This window comes from Delphinapterus leucas, chromosome 1 (assembly GCF_059928025.1).
Source record: "Delphinapterus leucas isolate spDelLeu-1000000601 "Yukka" chromosome 1, BTC_Dleu_Yukka2, whole genome shotgun sequence".
NCBI lineage: Eukaryota > Metazoa > Chordata > Mammalia > Artiodactyla > Monodontidae > Delphinapterus > Delphinapterus leucas.
In genome coordinates this window covers 54,193,121-54,214,973 of record NC_143129.1, presented here as the reverse complement: position 1 = coordinate 54,214,973, position 21,853 = coordinate 54,193,121, and the positions used below count along the sequence as shown (strand labels likewise).

At 43.8% G+C, this 21,853-nt stretch overlaps 1 pseudogene; it reads right to left on the bottom strand.

Moving 5' to 3' along the window:
* Positions 1-9,851, bottom strand: part of LOC111165692 (protein DDI1 homolog 2-like) — a 36,902-nt pseudogene extending 27,051 nt beyond the window's left edge.
* Positions 9,852-21,853: the final 12,002 nt, after the last annotated feature.

Here is a 21,853-nt window from a genome sequence, read left to right as displayed (position 1 = left end):
GGAAATCCCAATGGTTCACTATTTTATCTACAGCACCTAGAACAGTGCCTGACACATAGTAGACACCAAGGGAAAGAATGGGATTGACTCTACACAAGTCACAGACAGCCTCCCTTGGGTCCGGTGGATGGGGACAAACTGGTATCTGGGTCCTACCTTTCCCCAGCAGGGGATATGGGGAGGGGCAGTTCTTTAGAAGAGGCTCTGGGGATAAAACCCCTAAACATCTCACTATATGCAGAGGGACATGTAGCTTGAGCTGACAGTTTTTGCTGACCCCTCTGAGGCTTCAGGCATGTCTGGACATGTCCAGGGAAACGGTGGGACATGCTGGGTAGAAGTCAAATTTGCACAGAGTCTAAAGAGCCCTCTGGAAGAAACAAACAAACAAATAAACAATCTCAGGCTGTGCCCCCTGGGTGACTTTCAACCTGTCTGGGAGGGTCTGGTGATTTGGTGGGGTAGTCAGTTAAAAGTTTACTTTCTGATGAAGATGTGGAGAAACTGGATTCCTCCCACATTGCTAGTGGTGACAGACAATGGTCCCACAACTCTAGAAAACTATGTGGCAACTTCTTACAACACGAAACCTGCAACTACCCTACAACCTAGCAATTGCACTGCTGGGCATGTGTCCCAGAGAAATGAAATTTTATATTCACATAAAAACCTATAAAGAGCAGTTTTATTCATAATAATCAAAACCTGGAAACAACTCAGATGTCCTTCAGTAGGTGACTAGATAAACAAAGTATGGCACATCTGCACCATGGAATACTGCTCAGCCATAAAAAGGAATGAACTATTGATAAAAGAACTTCAGTGAATCTCCAGATAATTAGGTACTTACACTGAGTGAAGAAAAGTCAATTCCAAAAAGGCACACGCTGTATGATTCCATTTATATAATATTCTCAAAATGACAAAATTACGGGAATGGAGAACAGATTGCCAGAGATCAGGGATGGGGGAAGGAGGTGGAGTTGGCTATGCCAGAGTGATATGAGGGATTCTTGTGGTGGATGTGGAAATTTTCTGTGTCTGGCTGTGTTGATGTCAATTCTGACTGTGGTAGTGTACCATCGTTTTACAAGATGGGGGAAATGAAGTAGATGGTACACAGGATCTCTCCATATTATTTATTACAACTGCAAATGAATCTACAATCATCTCAGAATAAAAATTTAATTAAAACAATGTTTACTTGCAAGTTGGGAAGGTGAGATGGTAGGGAGGTGTGTAGGAGGGGAGTGAACAATCCAGATAAGTCTCCCAGGAAAGAAGTCATCCTAGATAAACAAAGAACTTGGTGCTATGACCTTGACCTTCCAGAGGGTAAGATCCAATAGAGTAGGAATTGCGTCCACCTTATATGTCACTGGATCACTTGTGCCTACAACTACAAGCCTGACATATCAGAGGGCTTATGACTAGCGTTCCCATCTATCCAAATAAGAGCACTTAGGTATTGAAGAATGATGGGCTACCCAAATCTGCTTGAGTCTTTAGTTTTGAACAACAAAGTTTTAACTGAAAATGTACTTCACTCCATTTGGTTCCTAAGTTCAGACTGACTGATAGACAGCCCTGTTGTGGAGACACCCAGTGGAATCCAGTAGAGCTCTGTGGCTGTTAAATGCACCTGTCCCAAGGTCACCCCCGGATACATAAAAACTGACATAGCTGCTCAGTTAACCCCTGTATCACACTGCAGTCATAACAACACTGCTTTGGGAGTCTCTGACAAAGCATGATTCCACAAAGAGGGAGGTCCCCTACACTGCCACAGAGCACCAGATATCCTTGACAGCCTGAGGACTGGAAACGAGTACTAGCAGAAACTGGTGGGTCTGATGAAGTTGCAGGAAAGAGCACAGCTCCAGAGAGGCAACGACAGTGCTAGGGTGGGTCCTGATCAGTGGCCTAGGGTGCTGTGACCTTCATGGGGTCCAGCCAGAACTGGAACAGTCACCGGCAGCAAAACTTCTGTGAGTGGTCTTCTTGCTGAACGCATGTGAGAAACCTCTTAGGGACTCCCAGAACTTAGGGACTCCCAGAACTAATCAAGGGGGAATTTGCAGGAGAGTAAACTCCTGCATACACAGGTAAGCGGCAGAAGCATGTAACTTGGACTATAGACTTTTAAAAAAATTGAAATAACCTTATATCATATTGGTCCTGATTTTCATGAGGGAGCTGGATTTGGGATCAGAAGACCTCAACCCCAAGCTTCAGATTTAACTTCTTAAACTGGTATCCTAATGTCTGCTCTGCCGCTTGATAAGGCTGTTATTCTGAGAATTATATGAAATGATATATATGCGAAAGCTTATAACATTGTCAGGCACTGTATGCATGCAGTGTTTGGTATCATTATTTTAAGAGTGCTTTGTCACCTCCACTGTAACTTTCTGTCATCTCATCTTCTAGAAGCTGCATACTTTCTTAGCCCCCTTTTTGTGCCCCCTATAAAATACCATGGTATTTCAGGTGCTTGTGACCTAAGACTATTTGAAGCGTGTGTCTGTGGCGGTCTTTGTCTGACATCATTTAAAAGTTGTTCTGGGACCAGAATCTCCTGCAGTTCCCTGCACCCCTACCCAGGGCTCTGCTGAAGGTGTGGTCGTGGGTGTTGGCTGAATGTGAAGGCAGAGGATCCAATTACCCAAAGGCTAGGAATTTGAAAATGTGTTCCAGGATTAGGCTTCTAATTGTCTAATTCATAACATTTTACAAGACCCAAAACCTGAAAATTAAGGGATGATAGTGAATCCTGGAAACGAGGGAGGCGAGAGCCAGGAAGTCAGACTCCCTGTGCCTGGCCCCCACCCACTCAGTGGAACCCACAGCTCTGGGAAAGATTTAGTTCCAAGGAAAAGTGGAAAATGCACTGATTCAGAGTCATGGATTGACTCTGCCACTTAAAGCTGTGTGACTCTGGCTTCAAAAGCTACTCTTTTGAAATAGGGATAATACCTGCTCTGCATATGTTGATCAATGGGAGCTTTTTTTTTTTTTTAATAAAAAAACCTGTTGTGAATTGTAAAGCATGCAAATGCAAAGATTTGTATAGCCCCGGGTCCCCAGACCCCCAAAAAGAAAAGGTCAGCTATAACTGGCTACTGGGATGAACCTTCCACTTAGAGATAGAAACTCTCATCAGTCCTTCAGCTGAAAAAAGGTCTTGTTTGTTTCCGGATCAAGAGACCTTTCAGACACACACTGGAAGCCATAAGCTTTTGTTTTTGCACATAAGCTTCTAAATTGAGTGAAGGAAAATTATTACAACCTAGGAAGATATAGATCATTTCACGGAATTAAAAGAAGCATCAAGGGCTTTCCTGGTGGCGCAGTGGTTGGGAGTCCGCCTGCCGATGCAGGGGACACGGGTTCGTGCCCCGGTCCGGGAAGATCCCACATGCCACGGAGCGGCTGGGCCCGTGAGCCATGGCCACTGAGCCTGCGCGTCCGGAGCCTGTGCTCTGCAACGGGAGAGGCCACAACAGTGAGAGGCCCGCGTACCGCAAAAAAAAAAAAAAAAAAAAAGAAGCATCAATTAAAGTCAAACCCCAGTGTTTCAGATGCTGGGAAGAGGATGAGAGTAGTGCAGTCCTTGCAAGGCCAGGCATGTGAGTGAACCATGGCAACCAGAAGCAGGGACAGAAAAGAGCTGAGAATAGAATGCAAAGAATCCAGCTCTCCAGGTAGCCCGGCTTAGCTGCAGGCTGGGGTTTCTTCATTCATTTATTCATGTGTTCATTCTCCGAGGATCTGCAATATGCTCGATGCGAGAGGTACAGACCTGAATAAGGCAAGGTCTCTGAAATTGAGGCATTCCCAGCAAGAAGGTGTTGCTGCAGAGAAGTCTTGTGTGAAACAGGGAGAGAGCCGCCCGGAAGGTGAGTGTACACATCTGCCCCAGGCTGGCCGAACACTCTGCTTATGTGCTTCTCCAGCTGCCAGCTAGAATGTGTCCCACAAAGGAGCCTGAATGTCCCAGGGCCTGCAATGACTCACCTGGATGCAAGAGCAGACAGTTACCTTTGCAAACAAGCAGATTTGGGGTTCTTAAGTCATTATTACTTGAGAAACAGGCCACTGGATCTTTGAGGCAGGGTCCCCCAACATATTAAGGAATCTAGAGGTCGTGACCCCTTGCCAAGGTGGAAAACAGACACCATCGTGGACTTCTAAGGCCCAGGCAGAATTAGACATTTTCTCTTCTGGGCTCTCACAGCTCTGGGCCCACAGCTCTTTTCAGCATTTCTTACAGTGCATGGTAGCCATCCTCACTGCACCAAGAGCTCCACCAGAGAAGGAACAGTAGGGTGCAGTGGTTAGGCACCTGATCTAGGTGGCAGAAAGATCTAGGTTCACACCCTGATTGGGTCCCTTAAAGACTGTATGCTTTTGCTGGGACAGTGCAATTAGATAACATCTGTAAACGTTTGGACCTATAGTATAACCAATATTTGGTAGCTGTTATTTTAATATTATTTAATATATACAAATACTATATTAATGTGCATAGTATATAATGATATATTATTTATGACAAGATAATATAATAATATATTAATATTAATAACACATACAAATAATAATAGTTGTATCCATCAGAATTCAGGGCATGAAATAGAAATTGCTTTATTTATATTAAATAGGATTTAATTTAATGATTGGAAATGGAGTTTATAAAGGAATAATGTGCTTGCAAAGTTAGTAGAAGGGTTGAAGGAGCCGATTCTAAGCTGGGGCTCCAGAAACAGCTTCCAAAACAACACAGAAATGACCAGTCAGGGGAGTTACCACCTCTGGGGCACCTCGGGAGCTGTGCTAGAATCCTGAAGCTACCTCTGCTACAGTCCCTGCCTCTCAATGCCCAAGAAGCTGGAAAATGGACTCCAGAGCACCACTGCAGAAAACCCTCACATTTCCACAACTTTGGTTGCCAGCAAAAACGGCTAAAAGAGGGTCAACGTAAATAAACCTCAGAGACAATAATCAAGCAAAAAGCCTGATTATTTAGGATCAAAGAATTGCAATTCGGGCACACAGATTTTGGTAACAACCCAGTGTCCCTAGTAGGGACACTGAGTAAAGTTCAGGGGCTTTTAAAGGCAAAGAAGGGCAGAAGATCTAAATAGACATTTCTCCAAAGAAGACATACAGGTGGCCAAAAGGCACATGAAAAGATGCTCAACATCGCTAATTATTAGTAATGCAAATCAAAACTACTGTGAGGTATCACCTCACTCCAGTCAGAATGGCCATCATCAAAAAGTCTACAAATAATAAATGCTGGAGAGGATGTGGTGAAAGAGGAACCCTCCTACACTGTTGGTGGGAATATAAATTGGTATAGCCACTATGGAGAACAGTATGGAGAACAGAATAGAATAGAATAGAACAGAACAGCCAAGACATGGAAGCAATCTAAATGTCCATTGACAGATGAAAGGATAAAGAAGATGTGTGGGGTGTGTGTGTGTGTGTGTGTGTGTGTGTGTGTGTATACATATATATGCAATGAATTATTATTCAGCCATAAAAATAGAATGAAATAATGCCATTTGCAGCAACATGGAATGACCTAGAGATTATCATACTAAGTGAAGTAAGCCAGGCAAAGACAGATATCACATGATATTGCTTATATGTGGAATCTAAAAAAAAAAAGATACAAATGAACTTATATATGAAACAGAACTAGAACAACAGACATAGAAATCAAACTTATGGTTACCAAAGGGGAAAGGGAGAGGGGTGATAAATTAGGAGTTTGGGATTAACATATACACACTAAAATAGATAACCAACAAGGGCCTTCTGTATAGCACCAGGAACTATACTCAGTATTTTATAATAACCTATAAGGGAAAAGAATCTGAAAAAGATATATATTTATATATGTATTTATATATATATATATATATATATATATATATATAACTGAATCACTGTGTGTACACTTGAAACTAACACAATATTGTAAATCAACTATTTAAAAATTTTTAAAAATTTTTTTAAAGAAACAAGTATTAGAAGCTGGATATTCAAAGCAAAAAATAAATAAAAACAAAATAAAGGCAAAGATGGGAGGTCTGCATTACAAAGTCTTAATTGGAGTTGGAGGTGGAAGCTAGTCTTGGCTAATCATGATTTCATGCTAAGGCTATCACTAGAGGAAGGTAGAAGTTTGTTACTATGACAGTTTTCAGGTGTTCTTATAGAGTCCTTGGAATTTTCGTGGTTTCAGTTCAAACCTTCATGGTTCCACCCAGTGAGGACATGCATAAGGTTCACCTCCTTAATAACCTCCCAGCTCCATTTTAAGACCCCTTGACATAAGTGACTCCATTTTATTTCACATATCACAAAAGGGAGCAGATTATGCCTTGCACTTCTTATGCTGAGTGTGTCTACATGAAGGAAGGCAGTTTGCATCTAGAACTCTGACTGCAAAGACATCCAGAAAACATGGTGCTTGGCTTCCCAACGTCTCCCTTTACCTGGGAGGCTGGAATGAAGGTCTGTGAGCCAGTCCACACAAGAGCTAACGTGTGGACTATTGCATTCCAGGCACTCTTCTATGTACTTCATGCCAGGTTAACCTCACAGCCATCCAGTGAGGTATGTACTTATTTCACAAATAAGGCAGCAGAGCCTTAAGGAAGTTGCTTTGTCAAAGGTCACAGATTAAGAGGTGAGGATGGGAGGTAAACAGGTTCTATATTATTCTGGAGCCCTCGCTCTTAACTACCATATTATTCTACCCATCACTGTACCTTGCATGCCTAACCCAGCATGTGGCCACACCTACTCAATGAACATTAGAGGAATTAATTATCAGGGATTTAAACAGAGAATTAAACGTAGATACTGTGGCCTCAGTCTTCTTCACCTTCTGGGTCTGATCCAGGTCAGGAAGGCAGAAGGCCGACAATGATGAGAGAGACACAAAAGAGGTGCCCATGTGGTGGACGGAGTTGGAGCTGTGTGTGCAAGTCCCACAGAGAACTGAAGCCAGAATATAGGGGAAAAGCCATTTGGTGGATTTGAGTGCTTCTAGGATCAGAGGATGTCGAGATGGAAGGGCCTAATAACAATGACTGACTGATTCATCCAAGAGATTTTTATTTTTGCCTTTTTTTTTTCTTTTAATAGAGAATGAAAGTATGATCTTAGAGGAGAAACAGACCCGCAGGAATTCAAGCAGCCTGGTGCCTGTGGTAATTGCTTCCTGAGGGTCCTGTCTCTGCTGATAACTGCAGACACCTGTCCTCTGCAGAAGCAGTTGGCATATCACACACCCAGGCACACGACTGTGCAGGCTTATAAACACCTGCAATAGGACATGCTTTCTCCACTCTCTCCGGACACAAACCGCAGTCCATGTGAGTGCCTAGGAAGTCTCTGTATCTGTATTCTGGCACAAATGCTGAGGTCTGAGAGAAGGGTCCAGGACCAAGACCTGTGGGACTGAAGTCCCCATACAGGAGTGAACACACACACAAGCACAGAAACACAAACATACACACACGGAGGGACACAAACATACACACCACATATCACACACAGAAACATATGCACCACAAATATACACACATATGTACACACAGATGTACACAACACACACATAGACATACATACCACACACACCTCCACACACAGAGATTCACCACATACACACACAGACACATACACACTACAAACCACACATACAAACACACAGAGACACACATACACACCACACCCATCACAAAACCCTCCACACACTTCACCACACACAAACACAGAGACATTCACATACATACACACACCATGTACACACATACAGACACAAATACATATGCCACAAACATATACACACAAATACACATACCATACCACACACATGAACATATACCACATATACATACCAAGACACACACACACAGCAGACACATACTATCACATATAATACATACATCCCAAACATACACACCCACAAACATACACAGTGAACACTTAATACCACATACATATACACAGCCATAAATTTTCTTCTCAATAAGTGCCTCACTATGGTTTAGCCATATTACAAAAGGTTTAAGGTAATATTTATGTGGACTGTGAGTGTGGGAGGTATGTATACAAAACAGTACCAGAAATAAGAAAAGCAGCAAAAAAGGTAAATACACAAAGATGAAATCCAGTGATATGCATGCATGATATTTATAGGAACAGGAAGGCAACGTAAGCAATACAAATAATTGATGTTTATTTAGTAACCTTTGGATCATTTTCTGCGAATGGATTTAGTTGAACAGTACGATTTTTCCAGTAACTACTATTTAGCCTGATACATTCACTATGTGGCCCCTGACTTCTTTCCACGGGGCAGGGTCTGCTCCACCTCTAGCTCACCTCCTTCCATTCTGAATGTACCTGTTGTTAGGGGGACAGCCGCACAGAGCCCCTGCAATGTGTGGTTGATGACAGAGCTTGCCACCCACTCCCTCTTGTCCTTCCTAGCTCCCTCCCTGCCCCAGTGTTCTTGCCTCAGAGTACATACAGGGAAGTGCAAGGGTTTGGTGCTGACCATAGTGAGACACCGTCTTCTCCCAGAGCTACAATTTTTCTCTGTGTGCCTAGGGGGCGCTCAGGTCCAGGAATTGAAAATGTCAGAAGTTCCCTTTAGCATTTCTAAGACCCAGTAGGGAAGGGCTGGAAATCAAAAGTTAAGGGACAGCTGATGAGAATGATGGCTGAGGGTTGTGGAGGAGGAAAGGGTGGGCTAGTTGTAAATATACCTCCAAGACCCATTGTCTCATTGAAGTTCAAATCTAAAAGGAATCTTACAGACCATCAGGTCTAATCCCTACATTTCTCCAAGGCAGAATCCAAGGCCAGAAGAGTGAGCGACATGTTCAAAGTTAAACCTAATTAGAAGCAACTCTATAATAACAAATGTAGAATTCCTCTCTGTTGGAGCAAATGGTTACCATTTTTTATCTTCCTGTTCCACAGTATTGTTTCATTATTCAGTGTATGAGCCAAGATATTATTCTGGATATGAGATTTTATTAGAGAAGCTAATTGATTAAATATACTTTATTTAAGACTTTCCATTTTATTAGATGAATGTTGAAGAATATTGTATAAAGTGCGCAAATCAGCTGCTTAATGCAGACATGTCCTGCTTTAATAGAGTTCAACATCCAAAAATCCAAAAGTGAGGTACGATTGCTTCATTACAAATTATATCATTTAGTGGGGTTTTTAGTTTTTTGATAGGAAGTTTCCACTACATATTTTGACACTGAAGCTTTCCAGGGAAAAAGGGATGTAACTCAAGAAAAATGATGATGAATTTTTGTGTAGTTTTGGCATTCTATCCTGATAATTCTCAACTGTGTGTTTTTATTACATTTAACAAAACAACAAGAAATGGGGAAGATGTATGGATTAGCAATGGGAACCAGAGGTCTAATCCTACACTGGCCTCTAATCCCAAGGCCTTACATGAGTCTCTGAACCTTTGTGAGCTCCAGGTCCCCTTACAAAAGAACAGGCTGGGACCAGACAAGCTCTATGGGTTCTAATTAGGTTGCAAAGAAGAGTGGGAGTATGGTCAGATGTAAGAGTTAGACCAACTGGAGCTGGTTTATCTCCATCCTTAACTCTCTGAGCAAGTGACTTACCTTATCCAGACTGCAGTTCTCTTTAGAGTATAAAATGTGTGCTATCCACCATGGAGGTCTATTTGAATGTTAAATGAGAAAATACACACGGAGGGCTTAGACATTACCTGCCACATCATGGGTGCCCAGTAATTTTAGTTTTATCCCCACCTCCAACTTTGCCATTCTGTCATTTGATAACCATATTAATTTTACAAAGAATTCATGGCATCTATCTGCCTTAGGGTAACATCTTAGGGATGCAGTAGCGGAGGACTTGACCTTGTGCTTCCACAAAATGCCTTTTGCTATCAGTGTGGGAGAGACGGAAGCCAGATGGATGGAGGAGGCCCTGCACCCACTCCCCTGCCGTCACTGCAGCTTTTTGGAGCAGATATTTGCCCCACTGTGGTTTGGCTTTATTTGTTTTGCCTTCTCTTCATTGAGTTTTGCTCATTTGCTTTTTACAGATGACTGTTTTTTTGAGATTCTTTTTTTTCACCTGACTCTTCCTTCATTCGTGCTATTATTTCCTGATTAGGTCATTTCCCCAAACTCCCCTCTCTTTCATCTGGCTAATCCTCCAGGGCTCAGCTTTCCTCATGGAAATTTTTTTGAACCATCGCCACCCTGTTATTTGCTTTCATAGCACCCTGTGCCTCTGCTTCCTAACACTCACCACAATTACAGTTACATAATTTGTGTCGTATTAGTCTGTCTCCCTTACCAGGCAAAAGCTCCAAGAAAGCAGCAATCTTTCCTATTTTATTCACTGATCTGCCCCCAACAATATAATGCTTAGCACACAGTAAACAGTTCTGTGAATATGTGTTGAGTGACTGGGTGGATAAATGAATGAAAAATGAACGAATGAATGAATCCCCAAAGCCATCTGTCATGGCTAGCTTATTAGTACAGTTCTGTCCCTTTTCTCCTTCCATATTTCATCTTCACTTTTTGCAGGATTCTTCACAGCTTCTCCTGCACTCTTAAGAAAGGAATTGATTTACAGCTGCCACAAAAAAATTCAGCCAGAAGTGCTGACAGATCAAGACTTTAGAGAAACTTTATCTTGCTCACAATGAGCCTCACACATCCACAATAATCCCCCGTGTCCTTTAGTTGGGCACTTAAATCTACTTTGGGGTATCCATGGGATTATCTAAAGAAGCAGAAGGGCCAAAGGATTTTATTGATGACAGATCCCATTTTAGATTCCACCTTGACAATTTTTCTAGCCCAACAATTCGCTTCTAAAGATTCTATACACTCCATCTTGGGCCCTGGTTTTGTCTCTGGGATTTTCTACTCTCATCAGGTCCCCAGGTAATCAAATGAGCAGGTGAGCAGGTAGGAGTTCCACAAAAGGAAGAAAGGCATGTAAGTCAAATCAATATTTTCTCCTAATGACAACAGCCCTTAGAGCTAAGAGAACACTTGAGTCTTGGAAAGTGATGTCGAAGAGGGAGCAGAAAGGGAAGACAGAACAATGGGAATGGCTCACACCACTCTTCTTATTTATGTCTTTATGTTTCTCTCCTTAATGGAATAGCAACACACAGGAGTAGTTTTCCTCTCCAGGTCCAGTCTGACTGAAGATTAGGTTGAACAACCGCAGGCAGCTATGGAGGAAACATTTTCAACAATAATTTTCTGGAGCACTGCTATGTTTGTGTCAGCCCTCAAGCTTCCTGACAATATAGCTTTGTTCTCATTTCCTCCCCGATACCTGATCCAGCAGAGTGCCCCGCTCTCAACCTCCCAGAGGTAAATTGTCATTATGAGGGAAACAATAGGCCAAGCTGCTCTGTGGAGGGTATATATTCAAGGATGTCATGTTTAATTTCCCTGCTTCCATGAATAGTCTTCAAGATGAATAGCTTCAAGATTCCTGGGATTTGTTTCTTTTTTTTTGTTTGTTTCTTTAAATAGCATACAGGGTCCCCCACTGCAGCCTAAATGGTGCCCATTTCAGGGATTCAGACCTGCCTGAGTGTGTGTCACAGAAAGGTTGGCAAGAGTCACTTTGGAAGGGATTTATGTGGCAGGAGTGGGAATGGGTATCTCAGACATTAGCCAATCTCTCCCTTGGCCCCAGGGAAAGAGAAGCTACAAGCTGAAGCTACAACAGCCAGTTTTCAACGTTGGAGGAGATATAAAAAGGAGGATTCTGATGCTAGGGTAACTGAAAGTGGAAAGGAAGAGCATTCTGTTTGCTTCTGTGCTGAGGCTGCGGTGTTTTAGACATACTGAGGCCTGAGGTCTTCTGAGACTGTAACAGCTCCTTGGTCTACACAGCTTTGGGGACACGGGGTAAGGGCCGGGGGTGGGGGCGGGCAGACAGCAACACCTGCACAGATATCAGCACTGTCATGGAGGGCACTGGCAGCTGTGGTGCTGAAGGATCCTCAAGTGCCTTCTCAGGCATTGAACGTCTGAAGAGTCCATGGGAGAAGAGGAAGCGCACGGCAGATAGGATGTGGGAGCACGTGAGCACGTATGCCTGAGCAGTCTGCTGCAAGAGGCCTTATTGACTGTGGAGGAGACAGACTCTTTGAGCCATCATTTCATTATGCAGTGAGCCAGTGGGGCTTCAGGGGAGAATGAACTTTCACCAGGTTTCTGGTCAAGCTCCATCCCCCACCCAGTGCAGCCCATGATGCCCTGGGATCCAGTCATACACAAAGCGTTCTCTTGGGCCTGCCTATTTACATTCTTAGACTCCTGCCTAATCTCCCTAGAAAAAGAGTCAATCTGAAGAATATCTACTTCTAGCACCCAAAACTCTCATGAGAAAGCCTGCTCTAAAAGAAGGGCCAGACACTAATGGCTAGAACACACAGGGTGAGATGAAACGAACAACATGAAACTCAGTAGAGTTTGGGAAAGTCTCCAGAGATTAAAAAAAAAAATCTCTGATAAAAGCATCATCGAAGGATTAAGGGTCAAGTGTTGTGATGAAGGCAGATGGGGTGTTATCTACACAATGGTCCCACAGCAAGTTGTAAGAGTTCTCACAACCACCCCATGTCTTTCTAAAGAGAGGGATTGTCAGCAGCAGGGCATAGTTATGTCACTGATCAAGTTCCACAAGGCTGGGATGGCCCGATGGTCATGCGCCCATGGCCATTCACTGCTCTGAGCTAAACCAAGGAGACAGCTCATGGCTTGGGAGAGGTACAGACTTATGGATCTTTTACCTCTGACCTCCAGCCCTGATCCTGAAGAACTGAGATCTTGTCCTCTATGCAGTTCTTTTGGTCAAAGATACCTTGAGCGGTAGCAGGCAGACAGAATGGCTCTCTGGAGGAAAAACTCCCCAACTATTAGAGAAAGAAATTTTCAACTGCCAGACTAAGGGATCCAAAAGATGTGGGAGAAGCCCCGGGACAAGGATGATGATACTTTTCTTCTCCTGTTTGGGGGAAAAAAAAGTGAACCTCTGGATGGTTAACAAATCCCTCACATTTATTTAGTTTTCAATCCAGTTTTTAAAATTTGTCCCCACTCCTATTCCTCTATGAAATCTTTTTTTATCTTCCAATTTTTTTAATTAATTAATTAATTTTTTTGGCTGCATGGCATGCGGGATCTTAGTTCCCCAACCAGGGGTGGAACCCACACCCCCTGCAGTGGAAACCCAGAGTTTTAACCACTGGACCGCCAGGGAAGTCCTTTCATCTTCCAATTAAAATGGAATTGTAGCAGCCTGCTCTGAGCACTGGGGGTACTTATGCGTACTTTTATAATGCTTTACTATGTCTATCTTGTCCACCAAAGTGGAAGCTTCTGTGTTACTGTCTCAAAGAGTTTAGCCATTAGAAAAAGAGCAGTCAGTGGGTTGTAAGGACAAGTAATTCATGAAACTTTCCTGGGGATGAGTAGACAAGTCTTCCTCACTGTCCTGCCCCTTCCTTTCTACACTCTGCCCTTTGGCCAATGTTGACACCCATCCTATGGTCCAGAGAGTGGTACTCACTGAGATTGTGCAGGAGGAGGGACTTTGCTGAACAAGAGATATGCATGACAAAGCCTCAAGTGAACTATCTAGAAAGAAGCATGCAGGGGAAGAAAACCCAATGAATACTACCAGGAAGTTGTTTGGCATTTCTCAGATTTGAAAGGGATGGGATAGAGTTTTAGAAGTATAAGACTTTATAACCAGCCAGCTCTGTGTTTCACTCTACATGACTTAGCCTTTTTCCAGAGGCTGCCCTGTCTCCTTTAGTACATCTACTACTCGAGTGGGGACCAGCAGTTCATGTCCTTACCTATTTATTCAAGGTTAACAAATTGGTCTGTATCACTGTCATTAACACCATCATCTCTATAACCACCACTGTCATCACCATCACCCACACATGTCTAGTGCCTCATAGTTTACAAGGTGTCTTCATATGCACTCTCATTCCATGCTAACAACAACCCTCTAAGGACACGCTGCAGTTGGGATCATGAGTACTGAAGTCACTGGCTTTTCCTTAGGCCTTGAAGCAGGTATTTCCATGGTATAAGAGTATAGACAATGTAATAAAACGTACTGTTGTATAACGTGGGAGAGAAGGATAACTGTATCGTTGAGGCCATTTCGCTGGGGTCACCTATTTGGCACTTCTTCTGGTTTTTTGCTACAGAAATAATGATGCCAACCAAAATAAAAATAAGGACATTGGTCATGAAGATTATAATAAAAAGAGTAATTTCCCAAACTGTCCTTTTGTAAAACAAGAATAAGACCCACTGGGTCAAGTTACATGTGGAATGATAATAATGTAATAATAAAATAACAACTACCTTTCAAGTTATTAAAATAATCATTATTATCTCCATTTTACGGATGAAAAAGGATCTCAGGTAAATAGCTCGCTAAGTCGGTATCAAAAACAGACAAAGATCCAAGTCACCTAGCTCCTGGACTAATGCTCATCTCTCTGCCGACATGTAGTTCTGCACTGACGGGGCGGGCTTTCTCAGAAGCCCTCTGGGAGGGAATAAACCAACAGAACAGTAGACTTCTTTTTCTGATTGGCACATCCAGTAGGAATTTGCTTGCCCCTTTACAGAACCCAAATCGAAGATACTGTAAAACAATAACCTTACTTTTTATTGTCTAATTATTAGCAAACAAATTGGTATTAATACATGAAATGTGGATTTAATATCATGGTGTGTTTCAAAAGGTTCACAGGATCTTTGTGGAATATAGAGGCTCATGAGTTGTCATTTTAAAATGGGCTTCGGTTTACTGGTTTCTGTAGATCTCTTTTCAATGGTTCTTTTAGGCCTCCCTCTCTCCACCCCACCCCCTGCCAAATGTATATTCTTCTGTGGGGATAGAAATCACCTGGTGCTAGGTTAGGTCAAGGTCTTCTTTGGTGTTTACCCACCAGGCTGCCCCCTCCTCAGAGCAATTGCATCTCTGAACCTCGGGGAATAGAGCCCACGTGTCTTTTAAAGGCACCACCCCACCAAGTATTTCTCATCTAAAGTAAAGGTTAAAGATAACAGTTTTACTTTATTTTAAATGTTATCACTATGTTCTCATCGTTATTCTTGCAGGTTGACAAGCCAGTTTAATTTTGTAAGAATGTATGGCAACAAGGGCCTTCTCCTCCGGGTCCCTCGGTCCTTTTTGACTAGGTTTTCCTGGATTTGGGGGTATTTTGTGGTAGCTACAGAACCAGAAGTGGACAAGGGGCAAGGCTTCTGTAGGCCAGTCTTTCTTTCCATGATAAAAAATGGCAATTGTTGGTTAAATAAGTTTCTTGGAAAATCTCTGCCCAGTTTTTCATTCTCCTCTATCTGCTTGTGGACGAATTGCAATCTGAAATATTTAAGTTATATCACCAATCAAGTGTCTAATTGAAAAAAAAAATCCTCCTTCCCCTGCCCAAAGCTTGACCAGGCTGCTATAAATGCAAATTATGAGGCTGGGTGAGACATCGGGGATCATTCCTGCTAGAATTATACTCCAGTACATTAGTCCATGTATATTCTAACCTCAGACCCCTTCTCTTGCCACAAAGTGAATGACCATGGGCACTGCTTAGAGCTCTGTTCATTGGGAGGACTTTCTCTTGCCCCTGCCTTTTTCAAGGCCAAGCCTGAGTGAGACTGTCCTGCAGCTGTCATCAACATTCAACTTTCACAGAAATACCCAGCCAATCCATTCATATGCAAGCTTGCGCTTTTTGATCCTCCTTCAGTTAGTTGTTAAGAATCACCCCGGGGCTTTCCTGGTGGCGCAGTGGCTGAGAGTCCGCCTGCCAATGCAGGGGACACGGGTTCGTGCCCCGGGTCCGGGAAGATCCCACATGCCACGGAGCAGCTGGGCCTGTGAGCCATGGCCGCTGGGCCTGCGCGTCCGGAGCCTGTGCTCCACAACAGGAGAGGCCACAACAGTGAGAGGCCCGCGTACCGCAAAAAAAAAAAAAAATCACCCTTCACACCCCTGGATGTGAGCTGAGGGAGAGGCGTGGATGCAACAGTGATGGGTGTGCGGTGCGGGGGAGCTCTGTTATGTAGCCTGCGTGTGCTCAATCCCAGATGAACCACTTCTCTTTTATGATGAATTATTCGGGGGCCCACTTGGCCTTATGACTTCATGGATATAACAGGATTCAGCTCAAGATGAATAGTCCTAGACTCATGGTCACTTGGTCTCACATGGTCAAGCATTTCTTCCAGGGCCCAGTACCACACCTGGAGTTGTTTTTTAAAAAGGCATATAATCATCTACTGCAAATTGCATGGCCTTGATCCATGTGACTCTCCTTCTAGGGCTTTCCACACATTCCAAATGGCACCTTTCCTTACCAAGGATGCCTCTAACACCACTGGGTCTGCTGGATCATATGGTTCAAGTGGCAGAAATGCTTGTATTGCTGCCTGGACCTGCCACTGGGCTTTTGTCTGCTCTGAGCCTCACTCAAATCTGGCATCCTTTATGTCCTCCATTCCTAGGAGTGGAATATGCTGCCTCTGGAACCCCAAAAGGCCCCCTGGGTGTTGTGCTTCCTTTTTTATAGTAGGAGGTATGTGATGCAATAATTTATATTTTATTTTGAAAGGGATTTCCCAGCACACTCCTTACTACTAGACCTCCAAAAATTGTACAGAAGTGACAGGAACCTGAATCTACATAGGGTTTATTTTCTACTCTCTAAAGTGCACGTGTGCTAGCCATCTGTTGCTCATCCAGCCTGATTACCATAATATCATCAATATAATGGATCAGTACTATAGAATGTCCAGACAGTAGAGCTGTCTTTGGACTTTGTTAGGACAAAAGTCAGGAGAGTTAACATAGCCCTGGAGCAACATGGAAACTGCTTCCGATCCTCTTTTTTAAATGGGATTAAAAAGAATGCATTTACCAAATCAATGACGATATACCATGAACCTGAGGCTGTATATTAGCCTGTTCTAGCAAAAAGACCTAATCTGGAACAGCAGCTGTGCTGTAATCAGGCTACTCCTTATCTGAGTTTGTAATCATCTGCAGTCACCCTCCAGGATTCATCCAGTTTTTGCGGTGGCCAGACTGGTGACTCACATGGAGATATTCTAGGAACCACTGCTCCTGAATCCTTTGGACACTTAAGGATGACACTTATCTCTGCCATCCCCCCTGGGATGCAATAGTGGTTTTTAAAATTTTATTTACTATCTCGGGAAGAGGCAGTTTCATATACTTCCACTTGGCCTTCTCCACTATAATAACTCTTACCCCATAAGCTAAGGACCCAATGTGGGAGTTGGACCAAGTATGTCAATCCTAATTTTACACTTAAGGGTTAAGGAGGTGACAACAGGTGGGTCTGCACACTCAGTGGGCCTACTCTAAGCAGAACTTTGGCTAGGACTGTGTTGAATATCTGACCTCAGGTGCCCTCCAGAAGGGCCACAGTTACACTGCAGGTCTCTGCATAGCAATGTCAATTCAGACCCTGTGCCCAGGACACAGTTACTCAAATAAATAGCTATAGATCCTTTTGGAAAAGGACTAGAGAAATACCCTGTTCACTTGTCATGGTGTTGCAGCGTCCTCCAGATTGTTGCCTGGAGACCCAGCCACCTCGTCAGACAGTGTGTTCCAGGTCTGAAAACTGGATCCTATCTAGGGGCTGTGCAAGGAGTGGAGACTTAGTATTGGGATGACCACCCTCCTCTCATACACAATCTGCCAATCACCCATGCTAGATTTTTTCTGCCAATACAGTCTGAGTAATATCCTTGTCAACTTTCCATCTCTTTTCTCCTAGGACCCCATGTTCTGTTAACTGTTGCCATAGCTCTCTGTGGATCAGGCCTCCTTGGCCGCCACTCTGACCTCATCAGTCTTTTTAATAATTACAAACTTTTAACTTTGGCAGTTAAATGCAGTCTCCTGACCTTTATTATTTCAATGTCCCATCATCCCTACTGCTATGAGCAAGCCAAGGTCTGTAACAGTTTCTGCTACCATCAGCCCCTGGCCTTCAGAGGAGGTCCACTGTTTAACTTTCCCCTAGCACATCCCAATGGCCTTGTGGAATGGTGTGTCCTTTGGGCATTCCTCTGAAACGTAAGCATTCAGTGGATCATCCAGCCATACCTACTATACCCACTGTCACATGACCAGCCCCATAGCCTTTTTTTTAATATTTATTTATTTGTTTATATATTTTGGCTGTGCCAGGTCTTAGTTGTGGCATGAGGGATCTTCACTGAGGCATGCGGGATCTTTTTTTAGTTGCAGCATGTGGGCTTCTCAGTTGCGGCATGCATGCGGGATCTAGTTCCCTACCAGGGATTGAACCTGGGCCCCTTACATTGAGAGCGTGGAGCTAAACCCACTGGACCACCAGGGAAGTCCCCCCCCCCACCATAGCGTTTTGATCCCTTCCTCTACTATCTGCCACTACAATTCTAGCATTTCAATTTCTCTCAATGTGTACCATCACTTTTTCTTTATGCTTCTAGGAGCCATCCGAGTAGCAAGTTCACACTATCTCCTGGGTTCCTTGCCAGGGTGTTCAGTCTTGTATCTCAGGAGGCTTCCCTCAATCCTATAAACCCTTCCCTATCTGTATATTTCAGCTCCCTTGATCAAACACCCACAGAACTTAATTACACATATGGTCCCTTGGCTTCTACCAGTATCTTCTGTTCAGTTTTTCCAACTCCTTGGAGGCATAGGCTCTCTCCTTCCTCATCAGGCCTGGTACATTTCCAGCTGTGCTATCCTGTGGCTCAAACCTAGAGGCCATGAGGGAGGTAGGGATGGGTCCTGTGGAGGGACGATCCACCCAAATGTCCCCACATGCACTGTGCTAGGGTCTCTGGTTTTTCCAACCAGTGCCCTGAACTTGGCATAGCAGATCTGCCTCGGTTGGGCATTTAACTATCTTTGAAGTTCAGGCACTCTTAAGTCATGGGCTTGGTCCTTGTCTTTCTCCATTCTTCCTCTGCAGGGCAACCAAAGAGGCCATCTGGCTTCCACACCTGGCTTTCAATTGCCTGTGACTCTTCATCTGATCTTCATCTTCATGCAGAGCACCAGTGGCGCTTAGTAATAACCATCCGACAATATCATCCTTCCCTCCACACACTGCAAACACCTGGAGTATCTACACAGGTTAGTGCATCCCCTGCCACCAGTACACCTTCCCAATTCACAGAAGTTAAAGTTTGAACGAGTGAATAACCACCTCATGCAGGGGGGCTGTCTGTGCTTCACTCACCACCAGTGACAAGTTTGCCAACCAGGCAGTGAGGGGTCCAGCCAGTGAAATCTCATTTCACACCCTTGCCTTTTTGGCATCCATACTCGAAGGTTGGGTTCTTTGGACAATGTTAAGATGGAGTTTAGGGTGCAGATATTTTTGGGGTTCAACACCTGTGAGAGGATGGGAGGAAGAAGCAGAGCTGGGCGGAGGAAGCAGTCAACCTGCAGCGTAGATCTGACAGAACCTGGGCTGACCTGGGCAGGGAGATCTGGGGTGAGCGTTGCCCACTGTGGTCATCGTGCAGGGGGCTGAAGTGCTGGGCTTTTCTACCCCTCCTCACTCAGTCACCCCTGAGAAGGGTGTGCCTCAGGTGAGGTGGATCTTGTCCGCTGAGGCCACTCTGAAGGAGCTGACAGTGAGAGGCTGTCTGCTGGTCAGTCGCGTGCCCTTCGGCTGGGTCCTTCCTTGGCAGGAGAGATGTGCTCCCACATCCACTGCTCCTCCACACTGTAAAGTGGGGATGGTAGAGTTGGGCCAATTTACTCATGTGATCATAAGGACCAGATAAGGCAGGTGAAAGTATTACACAATGCCAGCATTTTTATGGGAATATTGTTACTTTGGATGTTACTTAGAAATATATTGGCCATAGGTAGGGACTTGAAATTTTAAATTTTATTCGGACCTTTTTAAAAAAAATTTTATATTAGAGTATAGTCGATTAACAATGTTGTGTTAGTTTCAGGTGTACAGCAAAGTGATTCAGTTATACATATACATGTATCTATTCTTTTTCAAAATTTTTTCCCATTTAGGTTATTACAGAGTATCGAGCAGCTTCCCTGTGCTATACAGTAGGTCCTTGTTGGTTATGTATTTTAAACATAGCAGGGCGTACATGTCAGTCCCAAACTCCCAATGCATCCCTCACTTATTCTGACCTTTTTATGATGATGGTGTTACTTATAAGAAGATTTTACCTTAAAACACCAAAAAAAGCAACTTTTAATAATAATCCTAGGGATATGGGGGGTGGGGGGCGAGATGAATTGGGAGGTTGGGATTGACTTATATACACTAATATGTATAAAATATATAACTAATAAGAACCTGCTGTATAGCACAGGGAACTCTCCTTCACTTTGCTGTACAGTAGAAACTAACAGAACATTGTAAAACGACTATACTCCAATTAAAAAAAAATAATAACCCTAGGGATAATAGATGCTCATTGGAAAATATCTGGTCTGGGACTTCCCTGGTGACGCAGTAGTCAAGAATCCACCTGCCAGTGCAGGAGATATGTGTTCTATCCCTGATCTGGGAAGATCCCACATGCCGCGGAGCAACTAAGCCCGTGCGCCACAACTACTGAGCCTGCGCTCTAGAGCCTGCGAGCCACAACTACTGAAGCCCACACGCCTAGAGCCCGTGCTCCGCAACAAGAGAAGCCACAGCAAGGAGAAGGCTGCACACCACAATGAAGAGTAGCCCCTGCTCGCCATAACTGGAGAAAGCCCGCATGCAGCAGTGAAGACCTAACACAGACAAAAATAAATAAAATTTAAAAAGACAAAAGAAAATATCTGGTCAGCCTGGAAAAAAATCTACGTGGCCAAAGTTTCTTGTGTGTTTTTATGTTCTGGGTGGTGTTGATGGTGGTAGGGAGAGTTGCTACTTAGTATTTTCCCCAGGAGAGGTAGTGATAAAATCCCTGCATTCCCACCCCTGCCCAGCTGAAGTTGAGCAGCCCCTCTCATCTTAAATAAATGAGTCACTCCCAGGCTTTGGAAAAAGGTCTTTTGAATACACCTTTAATTTTATTGACTGTGTTATACATCTATTAAAGAAATGCTCACCTTTAGAACTTGATTGTAAATTTAAAAAGAGTGGTCAGAATGGCTCAATCACCAAGTCAGCTATGGGCAGTGGGGAACTGGGAGGAGAGCATCCATTTAGAAATAACCATATCTGAGCTTAGAAAGACATATTAAGTGTTTTGAGCTTACATAGCATCAATTGCATTTTATAAATCAGTTATGTGATACCTTCCATCCAAATTAGGAGCAGAGTAGGAACCCTCTCACCCCGGCCACAACCAGGCTGGGGGGCCTTATCGCATGGCCAGTGGGCGAGTCAGATGATAATCTTCACCTGATCATAATGCTGGGACCCCAGTCCTGGTCTCCTGACCGGCAGGCCCTGTTCCAGGCTGTAATCCACCCAGCCTCTGACAATACCCAGCTCTGCTCTTCACGTTTTCAGCCTAGGGAGGAGTTCCCCTTCAGGCAAGAGAAGTAGCAGAGGGGGGTTTTAGAATCCTAGGTTGGTGATGGTTGGTCCAGGGCCCATCTCTGATCTCTGGTCATATTTTGGCCTGCTTCTCTTTCTTCCTCCAAATTAGGTTGACCTGCCAACTTGCTTGAAGAAGTCATCCACTGGGTTCATTAGATGCTATCTCTAAGGAAGCCACTGTGC